Source organism: Balaenoptera physalus (assembly GCF_965194825.1).
Source record: "Balaenoptera physalus genome assembly, chromosome: 11".
In the NCBI taxonomy this organism is placed as follows: domain Eukaryota; kingdom Metazoa; phylum Chordata; class Mammalia; order Artiodactyla; family Balaenopteridae; genus Balaenoptera; species Balaenoptera physalus.
Genome location: NC_138896.1, coordinates 84383220 through 84403417, shown reverse-complemented (window position 1 = coordinate 84403417; position 20198 = coordinate 84383220). Strand labels below are relative to the sequence as shown.

The window sequence follows — 20198 nt, the reverse complement described above, 5'->3', positions numbered from 1 at the left end:
TCCAATCTGGATTGTTTCTTTTCTTCTACTGATTTTAAAAGAAATGAAACCATCTTCATGGTTCCTAGTCATTGTGCCTCTTGAGCAGAGTGGGGAAACCAGTCTCCATAGACGTAACCAGTATATAGAACAAGTGAGACTCAGGAGGTTGCTGTAACAAATACAACTTTATATTTGTTTTCTTCCTGTTAAACTACAGGGTACCAGGAACTCTGGTAACAAACACAACAGATACTTTTCAACATTTGAATGTAACAGTTAAAAAACAGTGATGTAAAGATAGAATAATAAGGCTAATGGTGCTTTAAAAAAAAGAAAAAGAAAAAAGAAATAACAAATGCTTGAATTTGTTTATGTGATAAATTCTCCTCTATTCCAGGCCACACCCCACTTGGGGGAATGTGGGCACATGTTTGGTTTGGTAAGGGGTAGCCATGTTTCACACTGATAATGAGGATAGCAACGTCTTTGTTCACTTGGATGGAGGTCTACCTGGTTTGAATCACTACAACATCTGTGAACATTGGCAAGGTTTGCTAGATTTTGTGATTCTAGGCTCCATTTCTTCATTTGTAACAAAGGTTTAGAAGAGATGGTCTCTAAGGTGCCTGTTTCTCTGTAACAAGTAAAGGAAGCAAGGTAAAGTGTATTTTTAAATATAGATGAATCTGATTTAAATCCATTAAGTGGACATAGATTAGGACTAAATATTGTTTCTTGAAACAAATGAAACATCTCATTCATTCAACAATTGTTGATTGAATGTCTCCTTAACACAAACACAATACTAAGTATTGGCATTACAAGAATGAATGCAACAGGCATTGTCCCAGCAGTGCAGATGGAGTGTGAAAGTCTGGTGATCAAATACATCATCTTGTTCTCCACACCTTAGTGTACTGAACATCATGGAGGCCAAGATTTTTATTACTGACTGAAAAATAAAAGCAGTCCTTACCTAAGGAGACAAAAGACCTGTATGCAGAAAACTATAAGACACTGATGAAAGAAATTAAACATGATACAAACAGATGGATAGATATACCGTGTTCTTGGATTGGAAGAATCAACATTGTGAAAATGACTATACTACCCAAAGCACTCTACAGATTAATGCAATCCCTATCAAACTACCAATGGCATTTTTCACAGAACGAGAACAAAAAATCTCACAATTTGTATGGAAACACAAAAGACCCTGAATAGCCAAAGCATTCTTGAGAAAGAAAACGGAGCTGGAGGAATCAGGCTCCTGGACTTCAGACTATACTACAAAGCTACAGTCATCAAGACAGTATGGTACTGGCACAAAAACAGAAATATAGATCAATGGAACAGGACAGAATGCCCAGAGATAAACCCATGCACATATGGTCACCTTTATCTTTGATAAAGGAGGCAAGAATATACAATGGAGAAAAGACAGCCTCTTCAATAAGTGGTGCTGGGAAAACTGGACAGCTACATGTAAAAGAATGAAATTAGAACACTCCCTAACACCAAACACAAAAATAAACTCAAAATGGATTAAAGACCTAAATGTAAGGCCAGACACTATAAAACTCTTAGAGGAAAACATAGGCAGAACACTCTGTGACATAAATCACAGCAAGATCCTTTTTGACCCACCTCCTAGAGAAATGGAAATAAAAACAAAAATAAACACATGGGACCTAATGAAACTTAAAAGCTTTTGCACAGCAAAGGAAACCATAAACAAGACTAAAAGACAACCCTCAGAATGGGAGAAAATATTTGCAAATGAAGCAACTGACAAAGGATTAATCTCCAAAATTTATAAGCAGCTTATGCAGCTCAATATCAAAAAAACAAACAACCCAATCCAAAAATGGGCAGAAGACCTAAATAGACATTTCTCCAAAGAAGATATACAGATTGCCAACAAACACATGAAAGGATGCTCAACATCACTAATCATCAGAGAAATGCAAATCAAAACTACAATGAGGTATCACCTCACACCAGTCAGAATGGCCATCATCAAAAACTCTACAAAGAATAAATGGGTGTGGAGAAAAGGGAATCCTCTTGCACTGTTGGTGGGAATGTAAATTGATACAGCCACTATAGAGAACAGTATGGAGGTTCCTTAAAAAACTAAAAATAGAACTGCCATATGACCCAGCAATCCCTCTACTGGGATATACCCTGAGAAAACCATAATTCAAAATGAGTCATGTACCACAATATTCATTGCAGGACTATTTACAATAGCCAGGACATGGAAGCAACCTAAGTGTCCATTGACAGATGAATGGATAAAGAAGATGTGGCACATATATACAATGGACTATTACTCAGCCATAACAAGAAACGAAATTGAGTTATTTGTAGTGACGTGCATGGACCTAGAGTCTGTCATACAGAGTGAAGTAAGTCAGAAAGAGAAAAACAAATACAGTATGCTAACACATATATATGGAATCTAAAAAAAAAAAAAAAGAAAATGGTTCTGAAGAACCTAGGGGCAGGACAGGAATAAAGACGCAGACTTAGAGAATGAACTTGAGGACACAGGGAGGGGGAAGGGTAAGCTGGGACGAAGTGAGAGAGTGGCATGGACATATATACACTACCAAATGTAAAACAGATAGCTAGTGGGAAGCAGCCACATAGCACAGGAGATCAGCTTGGTGCTTTGTGACCACCTAGAAGGGTGGGATAGGGAGGGTGGGAGGGAGATGCAAGAGGGAGGAGATATGGGGATATATGTATATGTATAGCTGATTCACTTTGTTATAAAGCAGACATGAACACACCATTGTAAAGCAATTATCCAATAAAGATGTAAAAAAAACCCAAAAAACAACAAAAAAACGGCCCTTACATTGTTTCTCAGGATTAAAGAGTTTTTGTTTTTTAAAAACAGAAAGCACACCTTTCGAAGTTAAAGAATGTCGTTGGAAACCAAACTGCCACTCTACGCTGAACACTTGAAAACACATTTATTTCTATGACTTTGAATGGCTCCTGTGTTTTCCTTCTAGGAAGAAATGTGTTCTGTCAACAAGCCAATAATGTGTCTTGCACCCTACTGAATTTTGAATATTTTTATATTTTGTGTTAGAGAGCAAGGGTTATTTTCAAAGGGTAGAACTGAGTTTCATGTTGAATATCTAAGTACCACTTATAATTAAAATCACAGAAAAAAATACTAGACCCTATTTAGTATTCAGTTCCGGAGACATAAGAAAAAAACACACATACTCCTGCTATGTGCTGATAGGGCTTGTTTCAGCTTATAATACAATTACTTTTCACTTAGAGCATTTTTCCTCTTAAAGGCTCAAAGAATTTCAGTTCATGCTTAAGGGATGTGCATCTCTACCTGGTATAATTTTTTTTTAAAAGTTAATAAGTCAAGAGTGACTTTCTTATTATTATTTTGCTTCAATTCAAGCATCATATTGATCATGTGTCTGCTAATCCTTCCATATTTCTTCCACAGATTTCTGAGCTCCTTCACCTTTTCATCTACTCACTATCAGATGAGATCCCTACCCATATTTTTCTCGATTTATGGAACTCCTGGGTCATTTACTCTCAAGCAGCAAATCCTGACTATAAATTATGAAGGCTGTAGAGTTTTATATGAGTTTTATATAGAGTTTTATAATCACAAGAAGAGACAGAACAGCAACGTCACTGGAGCCTGGCTGTGGACACAGGAAGACCTGGATTCAGGTCTTCAGTGACATGTAAAAGCTGCGCGACCTTGGGAAAAATTGATGAATATCTCTTTGTGTCAGTTGCCTTGTCTATAAGATTGGGATGTATTAATAGAAAATACACCTCATGTGGTTATTTGAAGATGTGTTAGTTTGAAACATGGCCCCCCAATTTTTGGACACTTCTCTCATCAAATGAGTAGAGTCAGTGTCTCCTCCTATTTAATCTGGGCTTTATGGTCACTTCACCAGTGGCATACATGGTGTCAGATTCTGGAGCCTTAAGAAACTAGCAGCTCCACTTACTATCTCTTGGGATGCTTGTTCTAGGAACCCATCCACCCAGCCATGCTGAGAAGTCCTAGAAACTCATGGAGAGGAGTGGTGTCTCCTTGCTGTTGGCCATGACTGAGCTCCCAGCTGGCAGCTGCACCAACTTGCCAGCCATGCAGTAACACATCCTGACAGCAGATTCTCCAACCCCAGTGAAGCTGCCCCAACTGACATAACATGGAACAGACGTGAGCCTTCTCTGTTGATTGCTGTTTGAGCTCAAAATTCGTGAACTAAGTAAGTAATTGCTGTGGTTTTGAGCCACTATGTTTTAGAATGGTTTGTTTGTTATGCAGTAATTTTAATTGCAACAAAGATTACATGAGATACTATAGTAAAGTGTTCACAGAATTCCGGCATACAGTCATCACTTAAAAATATTATCTGGGAAAAAAATTTGAAAAGACAATTAAACTTGGACTTCAATATTTCAGAGAATGTTAAGGTTGAACGGATCTTAGAGACCATCTAGGTGAGAGATGACCAGTTGGTGGTCCAAATGGCTGACAAGTGTATTGTGTTTGCTCAATACGTTTTTGCTGAATAATGAATGCTTGACTAAAAATATATAAGTGAAACAGTTTGATAAAATCATACCTATGCCAATTACATTTGATGCACTCTGGTATTTTCTGTTGTGTATTTTTAATATTGGTTGCAACCACTAAATTGGTTTCATGACCCACTTTATTTTTTTTTTGAATTTTATTTATATTTTTATACAGCAGGTTCTTATTAGTTATCTATTTTATACATATTAGTGTATATATGTCAACCCCAATCTCCCAGTTCATCCCGCCGCCACCAACACCCTCCCCGCTTTCCCCCTTTGGTGTCCATATGTTTGTTCTCTACATCTTTGTCTCTATTTCTGCCTTGCAAACCGGTTCATCTGTACCATTTTTCTAGATTCTACATATATGCAATAATATACGATATTTGTTTTTCTTTTTCTGACTTACTTCACTCTGTATGACAGTCTCTAGGTCCATCCACGTCTCTACAAGTGACCCAATTTCGTTCCGTTTTGTGGCCGAGTAATATTCCATTGTATATGTGTACCACATCTTCTTTATCCATTTGTCTGTCGATGGGCATTTTGGTTGCTTCCATGACCTGGCTATTGTAAATGGTGCTGCAATGAACATTGGGGTGCATGTGTCTTTTCGAATTATGGTTTTCTCTGGGTATACGCCCAGTAGTGGGATTGCTGGGTCATATGGTAATTTTATTTTTAGTTTTTGAAGGAACCTCCATACTGTTCTCCATAGTGGCAGTATCAATTTACATTCCCACCAACAGTGCAAGAGGATTCCCTTTTCTCCACACCCTCTCCAGCATTTGTTGTTTGTAGATTTTCTGATGATGGCCATTCTAACCAGTGTGAAATGATACTTCATTGTAGTTTTGATTTGCATTTCTCTAATAATTAGTGATGTTGAGCATCTTTTCATGCACCTCTTGGCCATCTATATGTCTTCTTTGGTGAAATGTCTATTTAGGTCTTCTGCCCATTTTTTGATTGGGTTGTTTGTTTTTTTAATATTGAGCTGCATGAGCTATGTATATATTTTGGAGATTAATCCTTTGTCCGTTGATTCGTTTGCAAATATTTTCTCCCATTCTGAGGGTTGTCTTTTAGTCTTGTTTACAGTTTCCTTTGCTGTGCAAAAGCTTTTAAGTTTTATTAGGTCCCATGTGTTTATTTTTGTTTTTATTTCCATTACTGTAGGAGGTGGGTCAAAAAAGATCTTGCTGTGATTTATGTCAAAGAGTGTTCTTCCTATGTTTTCTTCTAAGAGTTTTATAGTGTCCGGTCTTACATTTAGATCTTTAATCCATTTTAAGTTTATTTTTGTGTATGGTGTCAGGGAGTGTTCCAATTTCATTCTTTTACATGTAGCTGTCCAGTTTTCCCAGCATCAGTTACTGAAGAGACTTTCTTTTCTCCATTATATATCCTTGCCTCCTTTGTCATAGATTAGTTGACCATAGGTGCCTGGGTTTATCTCTGGGCTTTCTATGTGTTTCCATTGATCTATATTTCTGTTTTTGTGCCAGTACCATATTGTCTTGATTACTGTAGCTTTGTAGTATAATCTGAAGTCAGGGTGTCTGATTCCTCCAGCTCCGTTTTTTTCCCTCAAGATTGCTCTGGCTATTCGGGCATGACCCACTTTAAATGCTGATCTAAAGTATTTAGAAATATAGCTTTAAAAATCTTGTAGTTCCATATTTTAAAACAATTATAATATAGAGAATGCTACTGTAAGTCATTAGGTTGGTTTTTAATAGACAGGATAAAATTTATTCATCAAAATTAATTTAAAGTATTCTGTTAGGAAGGCAATGCAGTTGTTCAAAGGATGCTATAGTTTTTAAAACACTCAAGTTTCTTTGGGGGCTAGGCATTGTTTCCTTCAGCACTGTAGAGCAGTCATGTTATTTTAGTTATACCATGCTTTTTTTTTTACTGTAAATTTATTATCTAAATTGAGTGACTGCCTTATTCACCATACTTGACTCTAAATGGCCTTTGAGTGCTATTAAAATTTAAATTTATCCTTAAAGGGTGATGATTTGGCACCTGCTAGGTCATTCAAAACAACGTGCCATAACGGTGAAAGTAATTCCCCCCAAAATGACTTATTAAATGTTTTCTGTGACTTGGAATAACTATAGGATGACTTTGAAGGAACCATTCTTTATATGCATATGTAAATTTTGATGATATGCCCAGTGTCTGTGACCTGTATGTTTGACCATATGCTAGAGTGTATGAAAATGTATGACTTTGTCCAATTCTTCAAATTATGCATCCTTATTCTAGTTATTAATGCATTTTTAGGAAAGTTTCCTGTAGCTTTGTGGTGAGACAAGTTTGCATATCCACTTTTACAGAAATGATGGAGAGAGGGCAGTTTTCCCTTAAGGCAGATTGCAACACCTCTTCTCATTGAAAAAGAAAACCAAATGAATTCTCTTTGGCAGCTTTATGCTATACTCAAAGGATGTTAAAGACAGATATTTTCATCCTATATTCTGAAATTATCAAAATAAATGCTACATAAATGGAATTCTAATTAAATGTAATGGATCACAAAACATGACTTAAGGATAAAGAGCATATTTTATTACATATGATAAATATGTATCATAAAATAATATAAGCTCTTGGTTTAAAAGAAATCCTTATAAAATGGTATTAAATGAAGAGTCTCAGTTTCTAAAGGACATCACAGTTAATCATTTCTTCCATATTCCTGGGAACAGTTAGAACATATAACATTTTTATGCAAATGGAATGCACACTACTCAAATTGTTCTTTCTCTGGCCTTTTTTAATTTAAAGTTTATCTTGCAGATCTTTCACATTGGAGCATATATACTTGCCTCATTACTTTCAATAGCTGCACATTACTTCATGGTATGTGAAGTGAGTGACTCTCTCATCCCACTAACTCAGGCAAGGAAGACATTCAGTCATCCTTATTTTTCTTTAATTCAACTTAATTTTATTTTAAGATTATATTCCCCTGGGCAGTCCAAACTTAGTATCTGCCAATTCTGGGTCTGGCATTTAGCTGAGTTCCACGAGGCTTAGGTAGAACAGAGGTCGTGGCTGCAGAGTCTTGTGCTTGGTTGTTGACTTTCCATGCTGACTGACAGATGCTGAGATGTATTTGTCCCATCTGGTCCTCCACCCTAGTAGATCTCTGATGATCATCTCTGGCTCTCACTCCAGTCCCGTTAGATCCTTCGGATCTCCTTCATGTGTATATGTCACTCTCACACACACGGGATTACTTTGCCATGCTGTGACTTGGAGGAGGTCTTGTAAGCTCTTTAGACCGATCTTTTAGTTACACCAGGCAGCCATTCTGTCCCTACTCTTTTAACACTATGTCAGGATACTCTCAAAATGGTGGGGAGGGGATCAGGAGAGGGCTTGGTCGTTTCTAGGCATCTACCTAACGAGCAAATTTTCTTTTCGCTCAGACTCAGCAAAATAGTCTGTAGCTTTTGTTACTTCCCACCCCTGGATTCAGCCTTCAATGGAAACTCCTTTCCAGTGCACGTAATGCTCCCCTTCTGACTCCCTCATTTCCCCAAGCCAGGAAGTTTTTAATTTTGGGGGCCAGATAGGTAAGTTTCTCTTATTTACTGCACAAGCTTCTAAATATCAGGGTCAAGGCTTTTGAAACTTTTTGAAACTCAGAAGCCAAACATTTTCTACTTATTTGACATTTGCATTCTGCTCTGCCCTTTGATCCCTGAAGCAAGGCATGCAGTGTACCAGAGAGAAAAGAAATTCAAGCAAACAGCCCTCCCTAAACAGCTGATGTTACCAAATATTATCCCACATATGTGCGTATATCCTATTTATGACTCTTTATAGTTAGTAATTTATGTTGTTTCCATATGTTGTCGCTGTTACAAGCTACAGTAAATGTCCTTGCCCGCATAGCTTGGAAGTTTATATACAGACATTGGCAATAAAAATCCTAGCGTTGGAATTCGTGGAAAAAATGGGCAAGGGCAGGTGTATGGTAAATAGCAATGGACATCACCACATCTCCTTTCCAGAAAGGTTACAAAACCACAATCTTGTATAGAAATGCCTGTTTCTCCATAGTGTCATCCACTAGGTTTTCATTATATGTTTAAATTTTTTCCAGACTGATAGCTGAAAATATTATCTCTTTATTTTCTGATTTTCCGTGTCTTTAATTAAAAGAGAGATTGAACATATTCTTACAGATGTTCCAGCATTTTGCACCTTGTGTTCCCTCAATTGCTTTTTTTTCTATTTGTTTGCTTTTTAAAAATTTTATTAAAGTATAGTTGATTTACAGTGTTGTATTTAATTCTGCTGTACAGCAAAGTGACTCAGTTGTACATATATATATGTTCTTTTCCATTATAGTTTATAACAGGATATTGAATATAGTTCCCTGTGTTATACAGTAGGACCTTGTTGTTTATCCACCCTATATATGTTTGCATCACCTTAATTGCTTATTGATATGAAAATATGGTATTAAATAATTCTAAAGTGGTTTAAATAGAATTTTTCTCAAGAGTTATATACTGATTGAATGAGTTTTCTTTTGGGAGGCAGGTTGTATAGAGTTTAAGGCAACTACTACTTCCCAGTCTTTACTGCATTTGACAGCAGCTGACTAAGTATTATATAAGGTTAGGAACAAAATAAATCTGACGATGAAAAACTGAGTCACCAACACAGAGGCAATAATTATGCTCCAACAATGTTGTAATATCTCTACTCTGTAAACACGGAGCTAGTTCTCATCAAAATGGCATTCGGTCCAATGGTCACATGATAGCAGACATGGGAGACAGCTAACAAAGCCAGTGAATGGCCCTTGAGCATGTGTAATTATGCAAAGATTACAATAACTAATTAGCACAATGGATTTTGGTCTCAATTCAAGTGTTGCAGAACATCCATTCACATGTCCCATGATATCACTGCTTCAAAGAATTGCCACTATAATAGATGTGCTGCCGGTAAGAATTCCACAGAGAAGCTAAGACACATAAGAACTTTAGGAGCAATGAATGAGAACTGATTGCCAACTGCGTGATTACATTTTCAACACCTTAATCAAATCACGTAACGTCTAAAATATCTGACTTCTCCCTCTTCAGATCTTCTCCATGTCCATTTCTTATATTTTCTATTTCATACTTACCTGTATCTTAACCAAATCAGCATCCTGTTTTCCAGCTAGAAAGCACCTTACAATCTGAGTAACTCCTTACAACCAGCACCCTGCCCCTTTTTCTTGATGATAATTGCTACCATGTCCTGAAGCCATACTGTGTGCCAGGCAGCCCTGCTAGGTCATTATCATTACCCCCATTTTATGAATAGAGCCTGACACTCAAGAGAGGTTGGAAAACTTGCCCAAAGTCAACATCCAGTAAGTTGCAGAATCAGCAGTAGCAGGTTTTGAGGTCTGATACATTCTGCAAGGGAAAAGGAAGGAGATTTTTAATATGAGTTGCAGCATTTCTCAGAATAGACTTTGCTGGAACTGCTACTTAATAGCTAGCAATGCCGAAGCCTCTCTGTACATGATTTTGCCTCTGGGCAGTTAACTGTCCCTTCAATGCTCTGACTAGTTCTGTTTAATCCCATTTAAAGATTATATGGATGGGTAAGGCAGTCTGTGCTGTATGACCCTTAGCTTTTCAAACATGGAGAAAGATGCCTTATAAGGAATAGACTAGATTCCTGACTCCTCATCTCATTTTTTGGCCGCATTTTCCTCATGGAGATGGCTGTAGATGGACCCCTTCCTCTGCTGCCTTCTCTTTCTTGGTTCGCCCTCCCCCCACAGCCTTGTGACCCTTCATCTGACCATATTTAGGCTGATTAATGGAAAGAGCTTGGAAAAATGGCTTTCCCTCTAGAGGCAGAAAGGGAAGGAGTAGGATTTGGGGAGAAAGGTTGGAAGGAGAATTAACCCTGTGGAAGGGACCCAAAAGTAGTCCAAGTGTTGGACTTAGATCTGGATGATGGAGCCGTTTGAAAATATCTCAAGAAGACAAGAATTTAGGGAAAGCATTGCTCTTGAGGTAAATGTAAATTGGGCAACCTTTTGGGATAGCACCTTGGCTGTACTATCACACTCCACAGCCAGTGGTCTTAGCCACCGAATTCCACGCTTTGTAATTCAGCCCCAAGGAAGCCTAATGGTCAAGTCCCTCATTACCCTTATCAGAAGTAAATATATATATTACATTTAGAATGGATAAACAGCAAGGTCCTAATATATAGCACAGGGAACTATATTCAATATGCTGTGATAAACTGTAATGCAAAAGAATATTAAAAAAACAAATGTCTGTATGTGTATAACTGAGTCACTTTGCTGCACAGCAGAGATTGGCACCACATTGCAAATCAACTATACTTCAATTAAAAAAGGAGGTAAATATAAAATTTCATTTTCAGGAATTTTCAAACAGGGAAAGTAGCTCTCATACTACCTTGAAGACTTTAGACTGAAGTGACTGGTTTAACTTAATTTCCTCATTTTGCAAAACTTAAGGTTCATAAAGGGAAAACAGCTTATTCAGGACCACACAGAAAAAGAAACATTTCTACTTATGTTATAATTTTGGACTAATATTAGAAGAGAGTTCCAGTTCAACATTCGTGTGATCCATTTCAATACATAAATGTTGCAGAAAACTCAAGTGTCCCTGAGAAGCATTTTTTCCCTGGTCATAGCTAACATTTATTGAACTCAGCACAATGCCAATTACAATTAATATCTTTGTCTGCACTCTCACTTAGTCTTTACAGTAACACTGGGAAGAAGGAAGTTGTAGGAATCCCCATTTTGCAGGTGAGAAAATAAAGGCTCAGAGATTTCAAATAATTTGTCACTTGCTAATATACAGAATCTTATCCAAGTTTTCGAATTCCAAAAGTCAAGCGAGGTCTTAACTACTGTGTCATGCTGAGCCTCTAGACAGCATTTGAAATATTTGAAGGATCCAATCTCAGAGAGCTTGCCCATGCTCTTCCTTCCACCTGGAATACTCTTTCTTTAAATACCCTACGAGGATTAAACTTTCACTGACCCCAAGTCTCTGCTCAAATGTCACCTTATCAGTGAGGACATTTCCAACCACTTTGTATAAAATACCCACCTGCTGTACACCCACGCTTCTGATCCCCTTCACCCTGCCTCATTTTTCTACATAGAATTTATCATCGGGCATATTCTGTACGTATTTCTGCATTGTATCCGTCTTTCCTAGCTAGAAATGTCATCTCTATGAGGCTGGGAACTTGGATCTGTTCCCTGGATCTCCAGTAGCTGGAAGAGTGCCTGGCACACAATAGATGCTCACAAAATATCTGTAGCATGAATGAGTGTGTGAATGAATCAATCAATCAAACAACTTCAGTTACATCTCCCTCATCAGCCTCATACAGTATCTATCAGGAGCAGCTGGGGGACTCCAGGAAGTCTTATTTAAAAGGTGTCCGATTTTCTTTTTAAAAAATCCAGTTGAATAAAAGAATATTTAATTGTGTCAGTGGCTGGTATTAGAGCATACGAGGGCATCCATTTTTTCTTCAAGCACTGACAGCTGGGAGAAGAATATACAAGTCTGCTCTCCTTATCTGTCCTTGTGTTCCCTTCCTCCTTGCATAGCTCTGTATATTTAAATCATTGGAAATACTCATTCTGAGAAATGTGGAAGCAGCATTTTTTTCCCTTTTCATAAGCCAACACTTATTCCCAGTGGGTAACATTTAGCAATGAAGTGTTTTTTGACTCCAGCACTTATCAGTGTTTCTGAAATATACAGTATAATTAAATTACTCGGAGGTGGTACTTTAATCAGGAGCAAATTTAATGAATATTCAAGCTGTTCACTGTTAGGAAATGAAAAAAGATTATAGGAATTACAGCCTCAACAGTCATACAGAAGAGGGTGCTAACATGCTTTATGAAATATACACACGCACACACACAAACACACACACACGCTCAAGAAAGCTTTCTTACATAACTGATCAAGTGATACCAACTATATGCACTGAACATTAAGTAGAGAATTTATAAACTCAGGCAGTTCAAAAGTCAAAATCATTGCCTAACAATAGCACTAAATTTTTTAAAATTTGGGACAGTTTATAAAATCTACCTCAGTTTTAGACAGATTAGTTAACAGTTAACCACATCACCACCAAAAGTAGCATATTTTCAATCCCAAAAATGCCCGTCAGAGTCGATGCTGTGATATTTCATTAAACCGTTCGCCTCTATCAAAGCTAAAAGAAGATGAACAAAAGAAAAAATATTTTGGATAAAATTTCATATTATAGCCCTTGATATCTTTTAAATAAAAAATAACATTCTTTTTATTTGATTAACTGCATATTCTTTGTTCAAAGGCTTTTCTTTTGAGGGTAGATAAAGATGACTACCAGTTATTGCTTAACTCTGATTCCAGAAAAATCATGTTATAGTTTCTGGTTATCTACCTCAAAGGAAAACAGAGTTTTAACATTGACATCTTTTCTGGTTCACTTACTCTAAAATAAAATTTCAGGAAGGATGAAGTTTCTGTGAAGTAAGTAAATCTCAAAATTCTCTTCTACTTGTGCTTTAGAGATGTTATTTGAAGATAGCCATGGCAAAAACCCCTTTCACTTATGTTTCAAATGTGCCCTAATTTCTCTTCCTTCTCCCAGGTTTTCTAAGCTCCTGCCTTTATAGTTCAAGCAATTTGTATTTTGATTATTTCTTTGAAGCAGAACAGTCACGTGAACTGTAAATTTTCTGTGGGCAAAATAAATGCAAATAAGAGGAACTTTTGATATCTGCCTAAATGAGTTACTTAGAATACAAATAAGAAAAGCCATTCCAACCGGGAAAGCTACTTTTATACTCCACTATAAGTTTCTAGGCGTAGCAGCTTTGAGAGGATATATGTATTACACAAAGCTCCGTAGATGGATGGTCTTAAATGAAGTTCCCATTTGTAGAGCTTGATTGGAAGAAGGCAAAGCCTTTTCCTGAAAGAGGAGTTCATTTAGTCATTCACACCCAAAATGCACGTGTCATTTTCAAGCCACCACTGACTAGCCAGCGAAAGCGGAGGAACTCAGGCAGATGGGAGAGTTAGAGAACAGAGCAGACACTGAACAGACCTCTGACACTGAACACGTCTGCCCTTACGCTCAAAGCCGTCGCAGCCACTCACCTGAACTCATCAGCTAAGGGTGAGCTGGGTCCATCCCTTGACTTTTGTTCTCAGATCCATTCTCTGCCCTTCTTTCCTCGGTTGTGTACTGGAGGACACTACATTTCCCAGGCTCTCTCGCTTTCTGCTTTTAGATGGGTTTAGCTAATGGAAGACTCTGGGTGCAAGTGTGGAGAGCAAGAAGGGAAAAAGCCAGGATAGCCCCCATTCTGTTTCAGGTGGCAACTCCAGTACTTACTGTAATACCTGTGTGGCTCCAGTTCCTAGAGGATGTCCCCTCTCTCCATGGTCTCAGTTCTCTTCAGACAGGCCCACCAGGGACCCTGACTCCTGAGCTCTGATACAACCACCTCCTGCTTTTCACACTCCAGCCCTAGGTTGGTGGTAGCTTCCTTACTTTCGCTAAATGCAGGGTCGCTTCATAATACTGTTTAGTTCCTTAGCTATTCTATCATCTGAGTAAGCAGTCCCTTGTGTTAGATTCTTTTGGTTTGAGATATACTTAAAGGGCTCTCTTTTAGCTGATACGGAAGACCATCTTTTGTGCTGTAGGAATATTTGGAAAGGACTCACTGTCCTAGTTTAACCCAAATATTTTATTGCATAACTTCTTTAAATCAGTCTGGTTGGGCAGTGAGAAAACAAAGATTTGGTTAAAAATATATCTACTCCACCAGTTTCTACCTTGCTCACTGTACACACAAAACAACCATATATATAACTCTGAAGCACTTACCACAATATGACACTTCTGGGCGGTTATAGTTGACACATATTTTGTATTATTATTCAACTTCCAAATGTTTATGGATTATTAAATATATGTCAGGAAAGAAACAACCTCCAAGCTTCACTCTTGATGAAGGTATGGTAAGAGATAGAGTTACAGGTAGAATTGTTTATGCCTCACCACTTTGAATATGTTATTCCATTGTCTTTTATTCATTGTTCTGTATTTATATGTGAAATGGGGATAGTAAGGTATTTTCCCCATCAGATTGTTATGAACATTAAATAAGAGATACTGAAAATACTGCCCAGCCTACAGCAACTACTTAAAAACATCAGCTCTTATTGCTGACTAGAAGTCTTTTGTCAGTCGAATAGTCATTCCTTTGTAGGAATATGTCTCTTAGTCTCTGGTAGCTTTTAAGAATTTTGCCTGTCTTTGATAGTCTGCAGTTTTATCACAATGATTCTTTTAGACGTGAATTTGCTTGTATCTGTCCTATATGAATATCGGGGTACTCTTTAAATCTTAGGATGCCTTAGATGACTATTTTTTCAATTCTGGAAAATTCTCAACCATTTTCTCTTAGAACATTAGGTCTCCCTCATTCACTTTATTTTATCCTAGAACTCCTATCGGACATATATTAGACTCCATCTTCCTATCTTGCGTGCCTCAACTTCTCTTGTTTTTATTTCTCTCTTCCACACTCTAGGTCACTTCCTTAGATCTGTGTTCCAATATATACATTTTTTTTTAATTTTTTAAAAAAATTAATTAATTTATTTATTTTTTATTTTTTTTATGGCTGTGTTGGGTCTTCGTTTCTGTGCGAGGGCTTTCTCTAGTTGTGGCAAGCGGGGGCCACTCTTCATCACGGTGCGCGGGCCTCTCACTATCATGGCCTCTCTTGTTGCGGACCACAGGCTCCAGATGTGCAGGCTCAGTAATTGTGGCTCACGGGCCCAGTTGCTCCGTGGCATGTGGGATCTTCCCAGACCAGGGCTCGAACCCGTGTCCCCTGTATTGGCAGGCAGATTCTCAACCACTGCGCCACCAGGGAAGCCCTATACATTATTTTTGTGTGTGTATTTGTACTGTTGTTCAACTAGTTAATTGATTTTTAAAAATTGCAGTGATTTTGTGATTGTCATTTAAAGATTTCCATTGTATCCTTTCCCATTTCTCAAATCTCTCCTTTGTATGCTGTTTTGTGCTTGCTTTATCTTTATTGTTTCCTCTTTACCTATTTAAACATTTAAAACAATACTTATTTAAATCTTCTTTCAGATAATTCTATTATTTCTTGTTCGTACAAGTTTTTCTTTCGGTCGCACCATCCTGTTCTCCTTCTCAGTGATTCACTTCCTTCCATGGTTTGAATCTTCAACTGGGAGCTCGTCTTCAGTTGAGGCTTACTTCCCTGGCATCCTGGGCTCCCTGAGCTGTGGAATTTTCCCTCTTGTGTTATGTTGGCTTTGCCGCTTCTCAGAGTCCACGGGTTTCACTCATTCTGGGTCAGTTTTCATGTTGATTTCTCAGTTAGGAGCTTCTGCTCCACACTGATGGCATGAATTTGGACCTGCTCATTCACGTGATGATGCGTTTGAATTTCCTTGGGTTACTTTTCTCTAAATTCAACCTTGGATATAAAACAAGCTTCCTTGCTGATTCCCCCACCTGGTGGGGCTGGAGTCTGCCCGTCCCCGTGACGCCTGGCTTGTTGCAGGTATCACAGCTCTAGTTCCCTGTATAAATAGTGTCTGTGTCCTAGACTAGCTTCTCTGCACAGGCATCCAAACCCCCAAATGCAGCTATTAGGGCCTACACCTGCTTCTCATAAAACTCTAATACATTTTCACCTAAGCCCCTTCCCACCTCTCTGATTTTGAGTTTGCTTTGCAATTCTGAAAATGGGTATTTCTATCTTCTGGTTTTGAATTTGCATATGTGTTCACCTAATTTTTACTTTCTTATATAATATTTTATCTATTCAGAGTCTAATTCGGGGGATCCTTTCCTCAGTTTTATTCCCCGTATTGACCATGCTGAAAGAAAAAAACGCTTGATAATTACAGAAAGATTCTTTCATAGAGTGTCATCTGTGCAATCTCAGAACCACCTGGAATGGGGTGTAGGTATAGTCCATTACCAGGAAGAAGATACTGTTACTTCTCGCTGATCATGAATCCACAAGAAGTCCATGAAATGATGCAAAAGATTTCTTTTCTCATCAGGTAGTTAATTCATTTGGTATGCTTTTGGCTGAAGGTAACAGAAAATTCAACTAAAATTGGCTTAAACAATAAGAAAGATTTGTTTTCTTATCTAGCCAAGGGCTAAAAATAGGGTCATTTCAGAGTCGGTTAACTGAGTGTCTCAACCTCATTATTGCTGCAGCTTAAATTCTTCTCATATCTCTCGCTTTCCCCACGCGGTCACGAGATGACAGTAACAGTTCCAGGCGTGTCAACCTGAATATCTATCAAGATGGAGGAAAGGGGAGCAGAGAATTTAGTTCTTCCATAAGCGTATCTTTTTAAGAGAAAGGAAGAATGTCTAGAAGTCCTCTTGGTGTAACCCTCATCTCTAATTAGAAATGTGTCATAGGCCCGTTCTCAAACCGATCCCTGACAAGGGAAGTAGAGTTACCACAAATGGCAGAGATCAAATTAGACTCACTCTGGGGTTGGTAATGAGTCCAGGCTTCCCTGAAGTACAGGGTTGCCCCACGACTGAACAGGATCAGGAATCTCTTACCTTGGAGAGCGGGAAATAGCTCTTGGGCAAGGTCAGGTCTCTCAGAGTCGGCATTAGGAGAGGTTCGGCAGGTCCAGTCTCTGGGCTCCTTTCCCCCTGTGTTTGCCATCCCGTTTTCCTCCCCCAACCCCAGCCCCTGCTAAGGCACAAGCAACCTTCGACACTACCACTGTTTCTGTCTCTATCCTGTAAGAGTGAAGATGGAACCTCGTGATTGGTACCACCTTGCAGCCTATGGAAAGCCTAGATGTTTTTCACATCTTCAGACTGAACCATGTATGAGCTAAATAGGGGCCATACTCATCCCTGTCCTGCTTTAGAACTTGGTCTTCAGAGGTCCCATGGCATTGTCTAGAGGTGCACACACAGGGAGCCTTTGGATGGGGACAGTATAAAGTCACGGCATAGGGAGATGCTGCCGCCGTGGGGAAGTCAGCTGGTGATGTGCTGGTATGAAGTGAACAGGGTTTCCATCCGGTACAAACTGGAGTCCCAGCTGGCACAGGCTGCATGGCCTGCATTATGAATAATGGGAAATTCTCACACGAAGGCTATGTGGGTGACTGGCAATGACTCCAAGACACTGCAGGTCATAGGCCTTTTAACATGTCCTTTACAATGATCCTCGTCTTGGTTCACTCACTGGGCATGTCACAGGTTATGATACAGTGCCCTCTGGAACGAGTGCCCCAGGGTCAGATCACTTGTATTTATCAGTCACCTGACTTATTTCCCCACCTCCAGACACACCTCCAGACCGTCTTTATCGCTCCGCACAAAAGGTGTGTCTCTTGGTTTATTTCCTTCTAGACTTCAGGGGACCATACATCCAGAGCACAAATCGTAAGTCACAGGAAAAATTTTCTCTTTCCATAAGTGCAGGGGAAACTGCCTTTAACATTGTCTGCATGGTGAGGGAAAGCATTTGTTTTTCTCCTGGAGTGTAGACAGTGGAGGTGAGTGCTCTGTTAAAATGGGATGAATGCTTCTAATACAAAAAAAAGGAAAAACAGAAAACAGCTAAGTTTTTAGAGTAAAGAAGATTGTACATTTTTATCCTGCTAAATAAGTAAATTCTTCTCTTGCCAATATTGATTGATTTGTATGTTATGGCCTTAATGCATTTTATATTTTTTAAAAATAGTAAAAAAAAACCCAAAACTCATGAGGGGTGAGGAAGTAAGATATAAAGGAATAAAAGCGATGCAGAATATCAGACACCTGCCCCATCTCACATATAACCCCAGCCTAATTAAACTGAATCCCCTTAGCCCAATAGGGATAGAAAGAAAGAAATGAGATTGTCAAGGACCTAAGTCCATCTCATAAGTCTTTTAAGCATTAAACTGTTGCTTGACAATGGTAAGATGGCTACGTAACACCTGTCACACTTTCCCCGTCAAGGGGGAGGGAAGGTGGATTTGAAGGACCAGTGCCAGAGTATTAGACGAAAATGTCAGCAAAGACAGATACTGAGTCCACATCTATAGAGAGAGCTGGAAAACACACACTACAACTTACACTCAAAGGACAAGAGCCTGCACCTTACGGCCTAATTAGTGGTCAGCTCCATAGGAAGACAGAGTTTGTTTCCCTTCATTCTGTAAAACAATATTGCTCAATCTTGGTTTTGATCACACCTAAAAATCTTAACTCTAAACTTTCTGAAAGTTCAAACTAAATGAACTATTATGATTAAAAACATAACAAAGCAGTGATAATTTTAGAATCCAGTCTTTAAAAATACTATAGTTTCCTCCAAGATACGAATATACTGAATTATCCTCTACCACACTTCAAAACTCACTGTTAGGAAATAACATCCTCACTTCTTTGCTCTCTGAAATTATGCCTTTAGGGCTCTGTTTTGTTTCACTTTGATCCCTATGAAATACAAATAACCTCTAAGAATGTTGAAACATACAAGCTCCATCAGTCACTAAAATTAAGTGAATAAATGTCAGATCTCTTCTTATTGGAAATCACAGAATTCATTTAATAGTACTACAAAACCACTGGTACCTAAAGCTCCCTGTTTTATAGCTGCCTTTGTGTTTAACCTAACATGGAAGCTGTTTTGTTTTGTGTTTCTGCATTCCCTGCCACTGGTTTCTCCTGTTTAAAAATCATTCCAAAATTATACCTCCGTAGATGGGAGGGTTAAAGTGGGGGCAAGTAAGGGGAGGTGGAGAGTGGAAAAAGAAGGAACTGCTGAGGAGAAAAAGGGGCAAAACCAATAAGGCGAATGAATGTTGCCCCTTCCCTATGGCAGATGGAAACTGACTCACAGAAAAAATGATGTGAATTATTTGTTTCAGTTGAGTTTTTTCCTTCCTTAAAATGAAATAGAGTGACTTCGGGTCAGAGCAAGATGGCGTAGATGAGTTTCTCCCTGCTCCTCCCCACTCCACAGAAATATAAACCCTGGAAACAGCACAAGAGACAACCAAGGAGAATGCTGAAAGGGTGTAAGAGGAAGGTGAGATGGTTTCCTCAGGACTTAAGGAATAAAATAGTGGCAGGGTGTCCCCCAACAGGGGCAGATGGCCTGGACCCGTCATATCCCAATCCCTGACCTAACAAGAGAAGGCAGCCCAGGTAGGGTCATTCTTCTCCCAGATGGAAAAGGAGTCATGCTTGCAACATCAGGCACAAACCAAGCAGACCAAACAAATACCACAAAGGCTCTGAAAATTAAACTGCCATTGAAACCACAGCCCACAAAGTAGGCCAAGATCTATAAGTGAAATCTAAACAGGTGACTGCCTGTTAAAATGGAAGATTTAGATGGGACCTAGAGTCTCCTAACATAATAGAAAAAATGTCCGCAATACAACTTGAAATCATGTCATACCAAGAACCAAGAAAATCACAACTTGAATGACAGAAGACAGCCAATGGATGGCAACATCCACAGACATAAATCA

General features: G+C 38.6%; 1 long non-coding RNA gene across 2 annotated transcripts in view; it reads left to right on the top strand.

The window, feature by feature from the left end:
* Positions 1–20198, top strand: part of LOC309637567 — a 296945-nt gene that overhangs the window by 10884 nt on the left and 265863 nt on the right. For both annotated transcript variants that reach the window (XR_014250663.1, XR_014250664.1), the window contains exon 2: positions 4020–4259. This is a non-coding gene — a long non-coding RNA (uncharacterized lncRNA). The remainder of the gene's footprint in view (positions 1–4019; positions 4260–20198) is intronic.